Genomic DNA, 18,304 nt, shown 5'->3' with positions numbered 1-18,304 from the left:
GATTCCACATATTCGTCAGATATTTTAGTTTGTTTGGAAGAAGATAGACAATTCGATATTTTGTTAAAAATCTCAAATTTGTTATTCAAACAATCTTCGGTGTATGCTTCTGCTACGAAGGCAGCTTTTCAGCCACCGTGATGTTTCATGAATGTATAGTTGCCCCCTGCATTGTATAGAAGAGTTACAGAGATTCTCCTGAAACAGTGACCTGTGTAGCTCTTATATATGTCTTTTCCCAGCTATTTCATAATCAAGCTGGTTGATACATTTTCCTGTCGAATATTCCGAATATGATCTATTACTTTTTGTATGAGGCGGCCGTAGTGCTCTATACTTGCGGTATATCTCAATGGTATCAGAATTTGAAACATTGAGGGTTCTTCAAGGTTCAAGGTTCAATAGAAATAGATCTATAGTTATAAGTAATAATTCTTCAACTGTTTCTTGACGTACCATTCACGAAATTGGTCATATTATGTTGTCACATAAACTAACTTGGATTTGGCCGGTAACATATTAGATACTATTGCATTTGCTTTCTCAGATATATCTATTCGAGTAGTACTACCACCATTAAAATCAACATCCATCTTCTTGAATAAATTTGAAATTGAAGCAACTACGATCGAACAGGTCAAAAAGTCTAACATGCGGCTTGTCAACAAACCGTCAATAGTAACAACACAGAAAGACCACTGGATGTTGTGAAATTGTATTGTGAGTATTGATATTATCAAGGATAGAATGTATGAAAAATATACATAATACTAAGTTATTTTGAGCTGAGTTTTTTCAGACAGGACAAATTTCTATATTCGATTTCACTGAGAACATTGAATGCTATTTTCAAGACAACAGAACGTTGCTAGCAACGGCTATCAAATTCGCAAAAAAGATCGATCCATTGTATCTCACGAAAAATTGTGAGTAGATGAACAACATCGATACGAGCTCAAAACCTCATGTATTTTCTTATGGAGCTAAACTTTTTGCAATTTTTGGTTCAGACAGGAGTGGGGGAAACGTGTGACGTCATCGACGCAGGATGGAATGAGTATCGTAGCGATTCAAGCGTGGAACTCCGCCCCTCGGCCCCCTTGGTACTCCGCCGCACCTATCAGCCCCCTCAGTACTCCGCCCTCGTCCCCCTTGGGACTCCGCATCACTGCTCAGGCCCCCTTGTCACGTGATTTTGATTAAAACAAATTTATAGTTATGAGATTCGAACCTGAATCGCCGGGTGCGAGATATTGTCCTTAGCCTCTATACCAACGTAAGATATTGAAAGTAACTGCGAATGTTGGGTATTTATAGCGTTAGTTTTGTCGGTACCGAAATTGACTCATTCCGTAGAATGTTAGGAAAGTTGTAATCGTCATTATCATGTTGAAGATAGGAAAATATACTTAGATTAGGGAACTAATTAATATTTCATATAAATATGTGTATATGTGTCTAAGAGCTAGAGACGCGTGTGACGTAATCGAGGCAAAGAGAGATGGAGATGGAATCGAGGTTATACGCTGCCAATGCCAGCATTGCAGGGTCGGCGTTGCCGGTTGAACAATAAATCATTGTTTATGGGGCAATATAGTGTTGCCGGTTTGAAAATGAAGAGTAAGTAATAATACTGTGTACGGGATGTCTCAAAATACATCATTGAAAGAAAAAAACATGACGTCGAAGTGTACAGGGTGCGCCAAAATATATCATTTGAGAAGAAACATGTCAGTTTAAGAGAAGTCTAGCATTCCAACATGCCAAGCATTGAGTCTCATATCTTTGTTAACCAAGTTAGCATCATCAGGAGAAAGAGGAAACCCGAAAGTGTCGAGGGGTTACGCGTTGTGGACTCAACGTGAGGGCAATGGAGGAGCGAAGTATTCAGCAATGAGATTTTGCATGAGTTTTGACCGTTTTTGCGTGCGTTTCCGACCGTTTTTCGTGCATTTTCGACCATTCTTCGTGCGTTTTCGACCGTTTTTCGTGCGTTTTCGATCGTTTTGCATACGTTTTATATTTTTGTTGAGGGTATCATGAGGCGGTGAGGTTAGATGAAAGAGAAGAAATGATTCAGAAATGTATTATACATTTTTATTTTGGTGATATATCACAAAGCCATTTGTATAAAATATCTACGTTTCGGAGACTGCAATTGTAGCTGGTTCGGTTGCGAATGTGATGCATACAGGGTGAGGCACCTTCGTTATTGTCGAATGTGGGAATCATTCAAATTCACAACGCGTGTAGGTATATTCTTCTCGTGAAATTTTTCAGTCAGAAAGTCATGTTTTTGATATCCACGCACATAAATGGCATCGACACTTTGTAGATTTTTCATGAGGATGGCATCCAATTGATTATATTTTACAAAGCCAGAGAAATACCTCAATCCGTGAATGTTTCGCTCCAAATAACAGGCAGTACGGCGATCTTCTTTACTCAAACAGGAAAATGATGTATTTGCCAGCAGTAAAAAGTTAGTACACTGAATTCCAACCCTAATGGCTATTTCTTAAGGATGGAATTTCTGCTCGACGGTGAAGCCTTGAATATGTACAGCAAGGAAAGAAGCGAAAGCACATGTTCAGTTCCATTTTTTAATAATTTCGCTGAGTGGGGGGTGTTCTATGACAGTGTCGAGCACAATGATGCAATAGGCTCTAGTATTTTGAGGAAATTTTTCGGATGCTCCGATTTCAAGTTTTACATCAACACTGGAACTTTTGATGCTCTCATCCCTTCTGGAACAATCGATGACAAAGAGAGCTTTGTCCGTGAAAACGGTGGAAGTGAGAAGAGGATTATGTTGATTAGTCATTTTGTAGCTGATACCAAATTGTGAGTAGTTGAAATAAGCTTGCGAAAAATTCCCCTTTGCAAAATCCAAATGCATATTTTTCTTGGAGTAATTCTCACCGTTTAGAGTGAGCATTATATTGGTGATATTCAAATGATTGAATATTGTTGGATCATTGTTGACTTTAGTGTAGTCACTATTTTTTTGGAAACATACAATCACACCTTGTGTGAGAGCAGGCAGCATATGAAGTTCCATTTTCTGAACGGTATGAGAATAGGAGTAACTGCTTGGATAGCTTTCAAAAGTTGCTATTTGATTTGATCATGCATAAATATTCGTTCAACTTTCAGTTCAATATTTTCAATTTCCAATTTAACTTCCGTTTTCGGCAGGAGTCTCATCTATTTTGAAACAGTTGCTATCATCTCCAGCTCTTACTAATCGAATGGTATGTTTACCGTAAACAACGCACTGATAATCATTGAAGATATTCAAAAAATGTTTGATGGGGATGAGCATGTTGAATGTTAGATGAGTTGTGTTGATGACGCCTGTATTGTTGGGAAAAGTCCAGCCGGAGGTGGCCAAGTGTTTGATTTATTCGTCGGTGTAGATGAGAAAGCCTCTTACAGTACTAACAATTCCAAGTTCACGAACTGCTTCCAATTCATTACCACTCTGCTCATAACTAGCAGATTGAAATATGAAAGCGCCAGCATTGTTTACGAAAGGTCTTCTCAACTTTTCCACTAATGAACAGCATCGTAGGCATCAGATTGATTGATGTTGATTTCAATAACATCGTTGATGCGACAAGACTTGACATAAAGATAGTAGGTACGCCACTTTACCTTTTGTATGGACTCATCGATTTGCGGTTTTCGGACACACTTGATTGGACAACATGGTAACCAAGAGATTCCAGAAACAATTTATTTTTCGTTCTCAATAGTTGTCGACTAGTGAAGGTCTTGGTGAAGAGTGACTTGGGGTATGAAGGTGTATTATTTTTATAGATAGTCAGCACCATACTTTCGCTTCAATTCCAAACGAATTATTATTTCTTCGTTTCGGAAATCAATGAGCCAGGAATGTTGGTCGAGCACTCGCAGCGTAATATTGTTCATTTCGTCTCTATGTGCAATAGGTAGGTGAATGGGGTGATTAGGTTTTTCGTCAATTACGTACCGAGGATCAACACCAACAGCAAATTCGTATATCGTATGAGCCGGTCTGTCGTTGTAGGAGGCTCCAAACGTTATATTGCTATCTATGTGTATGGTGCGTACTTGAATGATATCCACAGGTAGATCGGATTCGTAATAAATTTTTGGTTTGAGAAGAGTAGATGAAAATCCCAGTATATGAGCCAAGCTATTTGCAGGTCAGAATTCAATCGAGTGTTTCAGAAAGAATATTTCACTTTTCAGCGTATTATTTTTGGGTTTTAGATAGAAAAAATCCTCAGGGATTTCCTTGAACGTTTTAGGTGAGATGTATTTGTTTATTAATTCTTCAATGTCACCAATTTCGTAAGATCCAACAGGAATATCGATGCTTTTTTGTTTAGTTTTGTCAGCGTTTTAATAGTAGTAGAATTTCGTACCTTCCTCAATGTTGGGTATACTGTTGTATGAATGGAAACTGAGCAAAGCCAAGTATATTCAGAATCAGAATCTAATCGAATGGGTGGATTGAAATCGATGGAGAGCGTCGAAAAACGACTCGTTAGCGTTAATATCATAGACATGACTGATATAATGCCAGTATGACATAACCTTAAATAATGATTGAAACAACAACAAGATTTTGAATAAAAATCATTCATTTCTACAATGATAACATCCCATTTGTGAACTCACAATAATAATAATAATAATAATGATAATGATTATCACTTTATTTACTCAGATTGATTTGTATAACCACAGGAGCAGAAGTACAAATGAAAAAGAGAAATGACAAGTAAATCGACAAAGTATGCGGTCCCATATATGATGGAGTATCTTCAAAATGGTTCCTAGGCCGAAAGGAAATCGATTTTGACAAGCGTAGCGGATACATAAAATTGGCTGGGTATATACCCGGTATATATGAACTGTTATTTCTCGACATGCCTGGAAATTATAACTCTGAGGATTTGAATATATACAAAAAAATTTGGATTTATCGATCGCTCACAAGAATTCCGCTGGAGATGTAAAAGGCACTCAGAGGTACAAGTACACCAACATAATCAAACCGTTGTTTTCCACAACAGGAAATCGTCGTAAAACTGGTACTGGGTTTTTTCAACCTAAAACACCTCTCACTACTACTACTTTTCATGACATGACATCATGTTTACACACAAAACGTTACCTCTTGCAATGACATTCAATACGGAACCCATTGAATACATTTATTGGGACGATCCCAACGAGCTATGCGAACATCTCAAATTATCACTAGCGTCTCGAGATGCAGGAAATACTTCACACAACAATGAAATAATTGCCATTTTGAATGAACTCAAAGAAGCAGAAATAATTATATGAGAAACACTACGTCCTCCAATACATTATCATTTTCAAAATGGTTATCGATAAGTTTGGACGTAGCGACAGTAACAGAAAGTGAAAATTGCCAACGCCCTCTGGAGGAAGTTTATTGCATTATAACGCAGATGGAAATATTCATTGTGGTGATGTGAAATTGTGTCATGTGAAAAGCCACATCACTGATTACGATGTTGCTAATAAAAAGTATGTGAATGGAACCAACAAAGAACTTTCTCCATATATTTATCAGCTAGCTAAGCAACACGGAAAAAAAATGACCCAAGTAAATGAAAAACTTATCAAATTTCAAGGTGACATCTCCAAACAAATCACCGAAATAAATTCGAATATAGCCAAGATACAATTTACTATCAAGGAAATCAACAAGATTCAAAATGAAGTTCAAGCATAACCATAATGAAAGAGCGGGGTTCACACATCTTCAGCATCAGTCGTCATGACTTCCAAAGACAAGATACAACTTGTCAACGAATTACATAAACCAATTAGAAGGAATTATCGAAGGAATAGATGACTTATGGCAGATGGACTTCGCTCACCAAAATCGAAATTTCAAACTGATTCTAGTCGTCATAGATTGTTTTTCGTTTTTGATTTCGTGGACTAGACCACTGAAATCAAAAACGGGAGAGGAAACTACCAAAACGTTTGCAAATATCTTGACACATACGAAACGTTGTCCAAAAAATTCACAAACCGATAAAGGCAAAGAATTTCACAACAATACGTTTCAAACTTTGATGAAAAAACATGGAATAAATCACAACAATACGTACAGCATCACTAAGGCTTCTATGACTGAACGTACCATTAGAACGTTGAAAGAAAGACTCTTCAAATATTTTTGTCTGAATGGCAACTACAAATGGTTGAATGTCCCACCCCGACAGTTGTTCTTCAAATTCGCTTAATTTATTCAATATAACATCCACAACGTTTTCATTGTACCAAGCAGCCAAGTCCATACTTGAATCGATAACTTTATTTGCCGTACTGAAATATTTGCGATCAACAATATCACCATCATTCGATTTCTTATTGAAATCTCCTGAAAATGTAGAATTAACTTTGAGGCATGACATTTGTTTTGAAATTTTGTGAATCTCACGTTTGAATAATGGAAAAGCATCGTCTAGAAACTTTTTAGGTTCTTTATGAGTCAAATTGATGATTACCCCCGTTGTTACTCTACTATTGAAAACATTGTTAACATTTTGTCACTTTACCCTGGTGCTTTGTCGTTTCAAACATATCGTTTATCATTCATCATTTTGATAATAACTTTCCCAATTCGTGTAATCATTGTTTTTCCCCAACCGGAAATTGAATTTTTTTCATAGTTAAAACGCATTTCCTTATATGTTTATTAATTTATTGTATAGCTTGTTTGGCAATATGATCCGAATAATTATCTTTGATGTGTAAGATGTATTTATCAATTACCGACTTGATTTTTGGAAAATCAACCATTTGGATTTCATTTATTGACATGACTCATCGATATTTTGTTCACAAATGAAGTTCTTAGTATGATGGGTCGATTTTGGAAGCTGCAGAAAATTGAATCTCGTTCTGTGGACACTGTTGAGATGGTTCTTGAAGCTGTTGAGATTAAAGTTCGTTCTGGAAAGGTTGCTAAGAGTGGGGGTAATGTCTTTCGTGGAGCGATTGTGATAAATGGGCGAGCTACAATTATAATTGAAAAAATCAATTGTCATTCAATACAAGTACTAAACACAAGTCATTCTGTAAGTACTAAACACATAAAAAGTATTGAAAACACTACTTCATGCAGATCATATCTATGAATGAGAAACTTTTTGAGTCGAACAAAAAGTATTGTATTCAATCACAAACTCTAGACATATTTCGAACAGAGAAAAAATGGGAAAGCAGTACTAACCTTAATTTCGTACAAATTCAAATAAAACAACACGACAGCGTATTTTTCTTATGATAAATTTTTCCTAATGGGGTGTGATACTTCTCCGTCACTCGATGTGGTAGAAAGTTGTTGTTGTTAATTAGTTTCCTCTTCACGACCGAACTTGAATTTTTGAAAATCCACCTGCGAGAAACCAAAATTTAAATAACAATTAATGTTTCAAATTATACGAACACTCTCTCAACTATTTTATTGTTGTATTTATTTTATTTTTAATGTCAAATATACCTTATTAGTTTATTACGACAACATAAATAAAAGTTATTCCTTTGTTACTATACGTTTTATTCAACTCGAAAGCTGGTCACAAAATGAGCTTCTGCTTATAATATTATAAATGTGTATATAGACAATCTATGGCATTGTCAAAGGTAAATAGATAAAATACGGGAAAAACTCTTATTCAGCTTGGATGATTCTCGAGTGAAATTTATAATCTCATTTCACGGTTATGAGGCTATCATCTAATGGAACATCAAAACAAATTGTACGATACAATAAATATTGTAAGAGATAGTATTCGATAAAAATGGATGTCAACAATTATCGGTTCTTATCTTTTATTCATTATTAATGATTGAGAAATATCAGCAATTGTCACTTCCTATCTTCTGATATATGTAGGATGAAAATAGTAGTCCGGGGTTGGCTTGAGGAATACGTAATTACCTCTAAACTGTTTTGTATTACAAAATAATTGAAAAAAAAAACAATAACCCTCAAAAAGTATATATAAAAAAACACTACAGTAAATTTGAATTAAATTAAATTTGAATAAATTCATTTGAGAAAAAGTAAAGAACGTATAAAAAATTTTGCAATGAAAATTCTTAAGTGAGCATGGAAAACACGTTCAGATGGAAATCGTTGCACTTGTCACTAGTATCACCTTCAACTGATACAAATAACTCATCATTTCGCCTCGCAGGAGGTATTTATAGGAAAATAAGTGATGATAAATTATGAAATCAAACAGAGAGCCTTTGTTCCGTCGCTTTGAGAACTGCATATCTCTGGTTGCTGATTCAGCATTGACAGTAATCAATGTCACCTTGGGTAAGAAAAGGAATATAGGTGATGACATATTATGCAATCAAACAAAGAGCTTTTGTTTCGTCGTACTGAATTGTTATGAAGCCACGTGTCTGGCTTTATCAATAAGTGATAGCTATAATTCTGCATACCTATATTATATATTCTTACCAACTTGAAATGAGTTGGTTGTACAACTCTAATCAAAATACATCCTGACATCGTAGATTCTATGATAACTTTATGAACGTCAAATTTCATGCATGACTTCTTTTTCTCTTGCCTCGTTGCGTGTTCTGGAACAAATTCAACAGTATTTTGTTTTCAAATGACGATCTTGAAATATAAATTTCAATTCACAATTGAATGGTGTACTCTTTGGAATTGCGCCTGCGCAAATACTGCTAACTGGCCCTCATCGACTGATGTTGGACAAATCAATTTTCATTGTTTACATAAGCCTTCACGCATATTTCCTTGGAATTTCACCCACATTTGGTACGTTTACATATTGAACAAAAATTATTGTAGTCGAAAGTACAAAATTTGTTTTTCAGCATCGTTGACGACATATTCTACATTTTGAGGCTGGAACACTTTGTCTTGAATGTGTAAATTAGTATTTTCAAGACAACAGTCGTTTGAAAGCGATAACGCGATAACTCATCGGGACAAAAGCTACGTCAAGATGTATGTTTTCAATATATATCAGACGATGTAAATTTACTTTACCAGTTGTACAAAAAATGTTGCTTGTATTTCGTGTAATGAATTCGTGGTTTCATGCCAAATTCGAGAGAATTTTTGGCTTCGACCTGCGGTCTGGGCCAAATATTGACACTCTTTCTTGGCACTCAATACAGAAATGACTATAAAAACTTTTTTACATATTCGCCTGGAGAACGTTTGGGAGACGTCATAGCCTCTACATTAGAATGTCCAGTTTGCTTGACAAAATGCTCATCAGATTTGTTTTGGATGATTCTCTCGAACGAGAGATCGTGCTGTATGTAAAGGTCCAAATTTGAAACAAATATTCGAGATAATAGAAGTACCTTGCAGAAATGCTTGTACGGCTATTAAATCCGCCAAAATGGTCGATACATAGTATCTCACGAAATATTGTGCAAATTTGCATATTTCTCAGATATATCTATTCGGGTTATACTACCACCATTGAAATCAACATCCATCTTCTTAGATATAACTTGAAATTGAAGCATCTACGATCAAACAAGTCAAAAAGGCTAACACGCGGCTTGCCAACAAACCGTCTATTGTAACAACACAGAAAGACCACTGGATGTTGTGAAATTGTATTGTAAGTATTGATATCATCAAATATAAAATGAATGGAGAAGGGAAGTATTACTTATTTTTTTTGGACTAAGTTTTTTCATGCAGAAAAAAATTTTGTATTCGATTTCACTGAAAACATTCAATACTATTTTCAAGAGATAAGTCGTTTGAAAGCGATAACGCGATAACTTATCTTTACAAAAATAACGTCAAAATGTCTGTATTCCATATATTTCAGACGATGTTAATTCACTTTAATAGTTGTACAAAAAATGTTGTTTTTATTTCGTGTATAAAATTCGTGTTTTCATGCCACATTCGAGAGTATTTTTGGCTTCGACCTGTGACATGGGCCAAATATTGACACACTCCTTTTCCGCACTCAATACAAAAATTACTATTGAGAATTTTCACATATGCGCCTGGAGAACGTATGGAAGACGTCAGGGCCTCTGCATGAGAATATCCAGTTTGCTTGACACGACGATCATCAGATTTGTTTTGGATGTTTCTCCCGAACGAGAGATTGTCCTGTATGTAGAGGCCCAACTTTTGGGACAAATATTCGAGATACTAGAAGTACCTTGCGAAAATGCTAGCAACGGCTAGGTCGATACTTAGTATCTCACGGAATATTGTGCAGAAATGCATATTTCTCAGATATATCTATTCGGGTTATACTACCACCATTGAAATCAACATCCATCTTCTCAAATATAAATTGAAATTGAAGCAACTACGATCAAACAAGTCAACAAGTCTAACACGCGGCTTGCCAACAAACCGCCTACAGTAACAACACAGAAAGACCACTGGATGTTGTGGAATTGTATTGTAAGCATTGATATCATATTGATAGCATATTCGGGAGTATTTTTGACTTCGACCTGCGGTATGGGCCAAATATTGACATTTTTTTTCCGCATTCAATACAGAAATAACTATGAGGACTTTTTACATATTCGCCTATGGAACGTTTGGAAGACGTCATAGCCTCTACATTAGACTGTCTAGTTTGCTTGACAAAACGGTTATCAGATTTCTTTTGGATGTTTCTCCCGAACAAGAGATTGTCCTGTATGTAGAGGCCCAACTTTTGGGACAAATATTCTAGACACTAAAAGTACCTTGCAAAAATGCAAGCAACGGCTATCAAATCCGTCAAAAAGGTCGATCCATAGTATCTCACGGAATATTGTGCAAATTTACATAGTTCTCAGATATATCTATTCGGGTTATACTACCACCATTGAAATCAACATCCATCTTCTTGAATACAACTTGAAATTGGAGCAACTACGATCAAACAAGTCGAAAAGTCTAACACGCGACTTGCCAACAGACCGTCTATAGTAAAAACATAGAAAGACCACTAGATGTGAAATTGTATTTCAAGTATTGATATCGGAAATGAAAGGGAGAAGTATCACTCAGTTATTTTGGGCTAAGTTTTTTCAGACAGGAAAAATTTCTGTATTCGATTTTACTGAAAACATTGAATACTATTTTCGAAACAACAGTCGTTTGAAAGCGATAACGCGATAACTCATCGGGACAAAAACTACGTCAAGATGTATGTATTCAATATATTTCAGACGATGTAAATTCACTTCAACAGTTGTACAAAAAATGTTGTTTGTATTTCGTCTATATAATTCGTGTTTTCATGCCACATTCGAGAGAATTTTTGGCTCTGACCTGCGGTCTGGGCCAAATATAGACACTCTTTCTTGGCACTCAATACAGAAATAACCATAAAGACTTTTCACATATTCGCCTGGAGAACGTTTGGAAGACGTCATAGCCTCTACATTAGAATGTCTAGTTTGCTTGACAAAACGGTTATCAGATTTGTTTTGGATGTTTCTCCCGAACGAGAGATTGTCCTGTATGTAGAGGCCCAACTTTTGGGACAAATATTCGAGATACTAGAAGTACCTTGCGAAGATGCTAGCAACGGCTATCAAATCCGCCAAAAAGGTCGATACATAGTATCTCACGGAATATTGTGCAGAAATGCATATTTCTCAGATATATCTATTCGGGTTATACTACCACCATTGAAATCAACATCCATCTTCTCAAATATAAATTGAAAGTGAAGCAACTACGATCAAACAAGTCAAAAAGTCTAACACGCGGCTTGCCAACAAACCGCCTACAGTAACAACACAAAAAGACCACTGGATGTTGTGGAATTGTATTGTTAGCATTGATATCATCAAATATAGGATGAATGAAAAAGAGAAGTATAACTTAGTCATTTTGGGCTAAGTTCTTTCAGACAGGAAAAATTTCTGTAATCGATTTTACTGAAAACATTGAATACTATTTTCAAAACAACAGTCGTTCAGAAGCGATAACGTGATAACTTATTGGGACAAAAACTACGTCAAGATGTATGTATTCAATATATTTCAGACGATGTGAATTCACTATAACAGTCGTACAAAAAATGTTGTTTGTATTTCGTGTATAAAATTCGTGTTTTCATGGCACATTCGGGAGTATTTTTGACTTCGACCTGCGGTATGGGCCAAATATTGACACTCTTTTTCCGCACTCAATACAGAAATAACTATAAAGACTTTTTACATATTCGCCTGGAGAACGTTTGGAAGACGTCATAGCCTCTACATTAGAATGTCTAGTTTGCTTGACAAAACGGTTATCAGATTTGTTTTGGATGTTTCTCCCGAACGAGAGATTGTCCTGTATGTAGAGGCCCAACTTTTGGGACTAATATTCGAGACACTAGATGTACCTTGCAAAAATGCTAGCAACGGCTATCAAATCCGTCAAAAAGGTCGATCCATAGTATCTCATGAAATATTGTGCAAATTTACATAGTTCTCAGATATATCTTTTCGGGTAATACTACCACCAATGAAATCAACATCCATCTTGAAATTGGAGCAACTACGATCAAACAAGTCGAAAAGTCTGACACGCGACTTGCCAACAAACCGTCTATAGTAAAAACACAGAAAGACCACTGGATGTTGTGAAATTGTATTTCAAGTATTGATATCATCGAAAATGAAAAAGAGAGGTATTACTTAGTTATTTTGGGCTAACTTTTTTCAGACAGGAAAAATTTCTGTATTCGATTTTACTGAAAACATCAAATAATATTTTCGAAACAACAGTCGTTTGAAAGCGATAACGCGGTAACTCATCGAGACAAAAACTACGTCAAGATGTATGTTTTCAATATATTTCAGACGATGTAAATTTACTTCAACAGTTGTACAAAAAATGTTGCTTGTATTTCGTGTATTAAATTCGTGGTTTCATGCCACATTCGAGAGAATTTTTGGCTTCGACCTGCGGTCTGGGCCAAATATTGACACTCTTTCTTGGCACTCAATACAGAAATATAAAGACTTTTTACATATTCATATTCGCCAGGAGAACGTTTGGAAGACGATAAAGCCTCTACATTAGAATGTCCAGTTTGCTCGACAAAACGGTTATCAGATTTGTTTTGGATGTTTCTTCCGAACGGGAGATTGTGCTGTATGTAGAGGTCCAACTTTGGAACAAATATTCGAGATACTAGAAGTACCTTGCAAAAATGCTAGCAACGGCTATCAAATCCGTCAAAAAGGTCGATCCATAGTATCTCACGGACTATTGTGCAGAAATGCATATAACTCATATATATTTATTCGGGTTATACTACCACCATTGAAATCAACATCCATCTTCTCAAATATAAATTGAAATTGAAGCAACTGCGATCAATCAAGTCAAAAAGTCTAACACGCGGCTTGCCAAAAAACCGCCTATAGTAACAACACAGAAATACCACTGGATTTTGTGGAATTGTATTGTGAGTATTGATATCATCAAAAATAGGATACATGAAAAAGAGAAGTATTACTTTGTCATTTTGGGCTAAGTTCTTTCAGACAGGAAAAATTTCTGTAATCGATTTTACTGAAAACATTGAATACTATTTTCAAGACAACAGTCGTTCAGAAGCGATAAGGTGATAACTTATTGGGTCAAAAACTACGTCAAGATGTATATATTCAATATATTTCAGACGATGTAAATTCACTATAACAGTCGTACAGAAAATGTTGTTTGTATTTCGTGTATAAAATTCGTGTTTTCATGCCACATTCGGGATTATTTTTGACTTCGACCTGCGGTATGGGCCAAATATTGTCATTTTTTTTCCGCATCCAATACAGAAATAACTATGAAAACTTTTTACATATTCGCCTAAAGAACGTTTGGAAGACGTCATAGCCTCTACATTAGAATGTCTAGTTTGCTTGACAAAACGGTTATCAGATTTGTTTTGGATGTTTCTCCCGAACAAGAGATTGTCCTGTATGTAGAGGCCCAACTTTTGGGACAAATATTCGAGACACTAGAAGTACCTTGCAAAAATGCTAGCAACGGCTATCAAATCCGTCAAAAAGGTCGATCCATAGTATCTCACGAAATATTGTACAAATTTCCATATTTCTCAGATATATCTATTCGGGTTATACTACCACCATTGAAATCAACACCCATCTTCTTAGATGTAACTTGAAATTGAAGCATCTACGATCAAACAAGTCAAAAAGGCTAACACGCGGCTTGCCAACAAACCGTCTATTGTAACAACACAGAAAGACCACTGGATGTTGTGAAATTGTATTGCAAGTATTGATATCATCAAATATGAAATGAATGGAGAAGAGAAGTATTACTTATTTATTTTGGGCTAAGTTTTTTCATACAGAGAAAAATTCTGTATTCGATTTCACTGAAAACATTCAATACTATTTTCAAGAGAAAAGTCGTTTGAAAGCGATATCGCGATAACTTATCTTTACAAAAATAACGTCAAAATGTCTGTATTTCATATATTTCAGACGATGTTAATTCACTTTAACAGTTGTACAAAAAATGTTGTTTTTATTTCGTGTATAAAATTCGTGTTTTCATGCCACATTCGAGAGTATTTTTGGCTTCGACCTGTGATATGGGCCAAATATTGACACACTCCTTTTCCGCACTCAATACAAAAATAACTATTGAGAATTTTCACATATGCGCCTGGAGAACGTATGGAAGACGTCAGGGCCTCTGCATGAGAATATCCAGTTTGCTTGACACGACGATCATCAGATTTGTTTTGGATGTTTCTCCCGAACGAGAGATTGTCCTGTATGTAGAGGCCCAACTTTTGGGACGAATATTCGAGACACTAGAAGTACCTTGCAAAAATGCTAGCAACGGCTATCAAATCCGTCAAAAAGGTCGATCCATAGTATCTCACGAAATATTGTGCAAATTTACATAGTTCTCAGATATATCTTTTCGGGTTATACTACCACCAATGAAATCAACATCCATCTTCTTGAATACAACTTGAAATTGGAACAACTACGATCAAACAAGTCGAAAAGTCTAACACGCGACTTGCTAACAAACCGTCTATTGTAAAAACACAGAAAGACCACTGGATGTTGTGAAATTGTATTTCAAGTATTGATATCATCGAAAATGAAAAAGAGAAGTATTACTTAGTTATTTTGGGCTAACTTTTTTCAGACAGGAAAAATTTCTGTATTCGATTTTACTGAAAACATTAAATACTATTTTCAGCTATAATATCCCAAGGACATTGATAACTAACGAAATAATTTTATCACAGTTTTCGAAAGCACGTTATTTGGTAACATCCCGACGCCGAAGGCGGAGGGATGTTACCTAAAATAACGTGCTTGAGGAAGTTGTGATAAAATTATGAGTTATTTATCAATGTTCGAGGGATATTCGGTGAGAAAATTTTTTGCAATTCGAACAAAATTATTTATCGAACACACAGTTATTAAAAGAACAATTCTTATAATGATATTCCGTTGATCTTGCTGTATTTGCCTCGGTTACTGCATAGGTGTTTCCACGCATACTATTGATTATTTGGTTATGATGTTCCTGATCAATATTCAAATAAGGTTTTATGGAATTTCCATTATTGTGCCCAGTAATTTTCAACAATTGCTGTTCTTGAACTCCACTCTCAGCTAGTTGACTGACTGCAGTTGCTCTATTAGAGTGATTGGTTATTTTCCTCTGTTTCGTATCCAAGCCAATTGCTTCAGCAGAAGATTTCGTCCATCCGTTGATTATATTTCTACCCAGAGGCATATTGTCATACCAGTTATCGCTTCCTGTCTTCCAGTGACGATTTGGCCTTAAAAATAGTCTATTTGTCTTGATATTTGTGCCTCGTTTTGATAATAATTTAATGAATAATCTGACAGGACAAGCATTGTTATCACTATTTTGAACTAACCATTTGCTAGAGGCGCAGTTCTTTGAATCCCCTTGGCAGGTTTTACTGAAAATTGGATTATATTCTATCCTATTAGTTGGAGATCCATTGTTGTCCTTTTCGATATGAAAATAATCAACTAAGCAAGCAGCACCTTCACCACCTCTCCAAGCCAATTCCACCGCTGCTATGTGATAAAATTTGCGTAGGAGTCCTATAGGGGTATTTTCATCCCAAAAGTTTATAATTTTACTCATTTCATTTGAAGTTAATGGTACTGAGCTTGTTTTGCGTTTAGTGGGATCTGTTTGTAAATTTCTTCGTGCTGCGTCGCGTGCATTCCGCGCTTGTTTGAATGCAACACATACTCCTTGTAATACTTTTCTTGTAATAATTTGCTTGTTATATTCCATACGGTTTTAACAGTAGCCTCCTTAAACTCTGTGCTATCCATTTTTCTCATATTAATCGCCCAATCCTTGAGTATTAATGCAAGCTCTTCGAGAGTACGATTTCCATCCAATTCATATTTTCTGGCGTCACAAAACTCCATAAATATTTTCCAAGTGTATTTTTTACTATTGACAGTATTTTTTGGTGTATTTTCTTCAATGATTTTGTCAATTGCCGCATCATTTTGAACACCAAAGCGAGGAAGTGACATTTTCGAAATAAATTGAATTACTGAAATGTCAAACAACTTTATTGTGTTGGTTGCTTAGCAATATCATGACATAAGTGATAACTACCCGTGAAAACTATCCATGGGTAGTTATCAGTGTAATGATGGTTTTATTGGTTATTTCGACACACATGACTAGAAATAGACAAATTTGATAGGATAATTTTTTTGGCAAAAAATTTTCGAAACAACAGTCGTTTGAAAGCGATAACGCGGTAACTCATCAGGACAAAAACTACGTCAAGATGTATATTTTCAATATATTTCAGATGATGTAAATTTACTTCAACAGTTGTACAAAAAATGTTGCTTGTATTTCGTGTATTAAATTCGTGGTTTCATGCCACATTCGAGAGAATTTTTGGCTTCGACCTGCGGTCTGGGCCAAATATTGACACTCTTCTTTGGCACTCAATACAGAAATGACTATAAAGACTATTTACATATTCATATTCGCCAGGAGAACGTTTGGAAGATGATATAGCCTCTACATTAGAATGTCCAGTTTGCTCGACAAAACGGTTATCAGATTTGTTTTGGATGTTTCTCCCGAACGGGAGATTGTTCTGTATGTAGAGGTCCAACTTTGGAACAAATATTCGAGATACTAGAAGTACCTTGCTAAAATTCTGGCAACGGCTATCAAATCCGCCAAAAAGGTCGATACATAGTATCTCACGGAATATTGTGCAGATTTACATAGTTCTCAGATATATCTTTTCGGGTAGTACTACCACCAATGAATACTATTTTTAAGACAACAGTCGTTCAAAAGCGATGAAGCGATAACTCATCGGGACAAAAACTACGTCAAGATGTATGTATTCAATGTATTTCAGGCGATGTAAATTCACTATAACAGTCGTACAAAAAATGTTGTTTGTATTTCGTGTATAAAAATCGTGTTTTCATGCCACATTCGTGAGTATTTTTGACTTCGACCTGCGGTATGGGCCACATATTGACACACTCCTTTTCTGCACTCAATACAAAAATAAATATTAAGACTTTTTACATATTCGCCAGGAGAACGTTCTGAAGACGGCATAGCCTCTACATTAGAATGTCCAGTTTGCTTGACAAGACGGTTATCAGATTTGTTTTGGATGTTTCTCCCGAACGAGAGATTGTCCTGTATGTAGAGGTCCAACTTTGGAACAAATATTCGAGATACTAGAAGTACCTTGCAAAAATGCTAGCAACGGCTATCAAATCCGTCAAAAAGTCGATCCATAGTATCTCACGGAATATTGTGCAGAAATGCATATAACTCATGAATATTTATTCGGGTTATACAACCACCATTGAAATCAACATCCATCTTCTCAAATATAAATTGAAATTGAAGCAACTACGATCAATCAAGTCAAAAAGTCTAACACGCGGCTTGCCAAAAAACCGCCTATAGTAACAACACAGAAACACCACTGGATGTTGTGGAATTGTATTGTAAGTATTGATATCATCAAATATAGGATAAATGAAAAAGAGAAGTATTACTCAGTCCTTTTTGGGATAAGTTCTTTCAGACAGGAAAAATTTCTGTAATCGATTTTACTGAAAACATTGAATACTATTTTCAAGACAACAGTCGTTCAGAAGCGATAACGTGATAACTTACTGGGACAAAAACTACGTCAAGATGTATGTATTCAATATATTTCAGACGATGTAATTTCACTTTAACAGTTGT

At 35.7% G+C, this 18,304-nt stretch overlaps 2 long non-coding RNA genes across 2 annotated transcripts; both read right to left on the bottom strand.

Moving 5' to 3' along the window:
- Nucleotides 1-6,657: 6,657 nt before the first annotated feature.
- LOC141487505 (uncharacterized) lies at nucleotides 6,658-7,950 on the bottom strand. Its single transcript, XR_012468414.1, has 3 exons — nucleotides 7,541-7,950; nucleotides 7,271-7,435; nucleotides 6,658-7,053 (listed from the first exon to the last, which is right to left on the bottom strand). It is a non-coding gene; the product is annotated as an uncharacterized lncRNA (long non-coding RNA).
- A 7,163-nt stretch (nucleotides 7,951-15,113) lies between these two features.
- Nucleotides 15,114-16,982, bottom strand: LOC141487504 (uncharacterized). The gene is made up of 2 exons (XR_012468413.1): nucleotides 15,951-16,982; nucleotides 15,114-15,848 (listed from the first exon to the last, which is right to left on the bottom strand). It is a non-coding gene; the product is annotated as an uncharacterized lncRNA (long non-coding RNA).
- Between the last annotated feature and the right edge of the window lie 1,322 nt (nucleotides 16,983-18,304).

The sequence above is a fragment of the Leptinotarsa decemlineata genome, unplaced genomic scaffold (assembly GCF_025532065.1).
Source record: "Leptinotarsa decemlineata unplaced genomic scaffold, Ldec_3_MD MMD2_P_RNA_scaffold_3, whole genome shotgun sequence".
In the NCBI taxonomy this organism is placed as follows: domain Eukaryota; kingdom Metazoa; phylum Arthropoda; class Insecta; order Coleoptera; family Chrysomelidae; genus Leptinotarsa; species Leptinotarsa decemlineata.
Note: the sequence above shows the minus strand (reverse complement) of the source record. Positions and strands in the feature narration are given on the sequence as shown.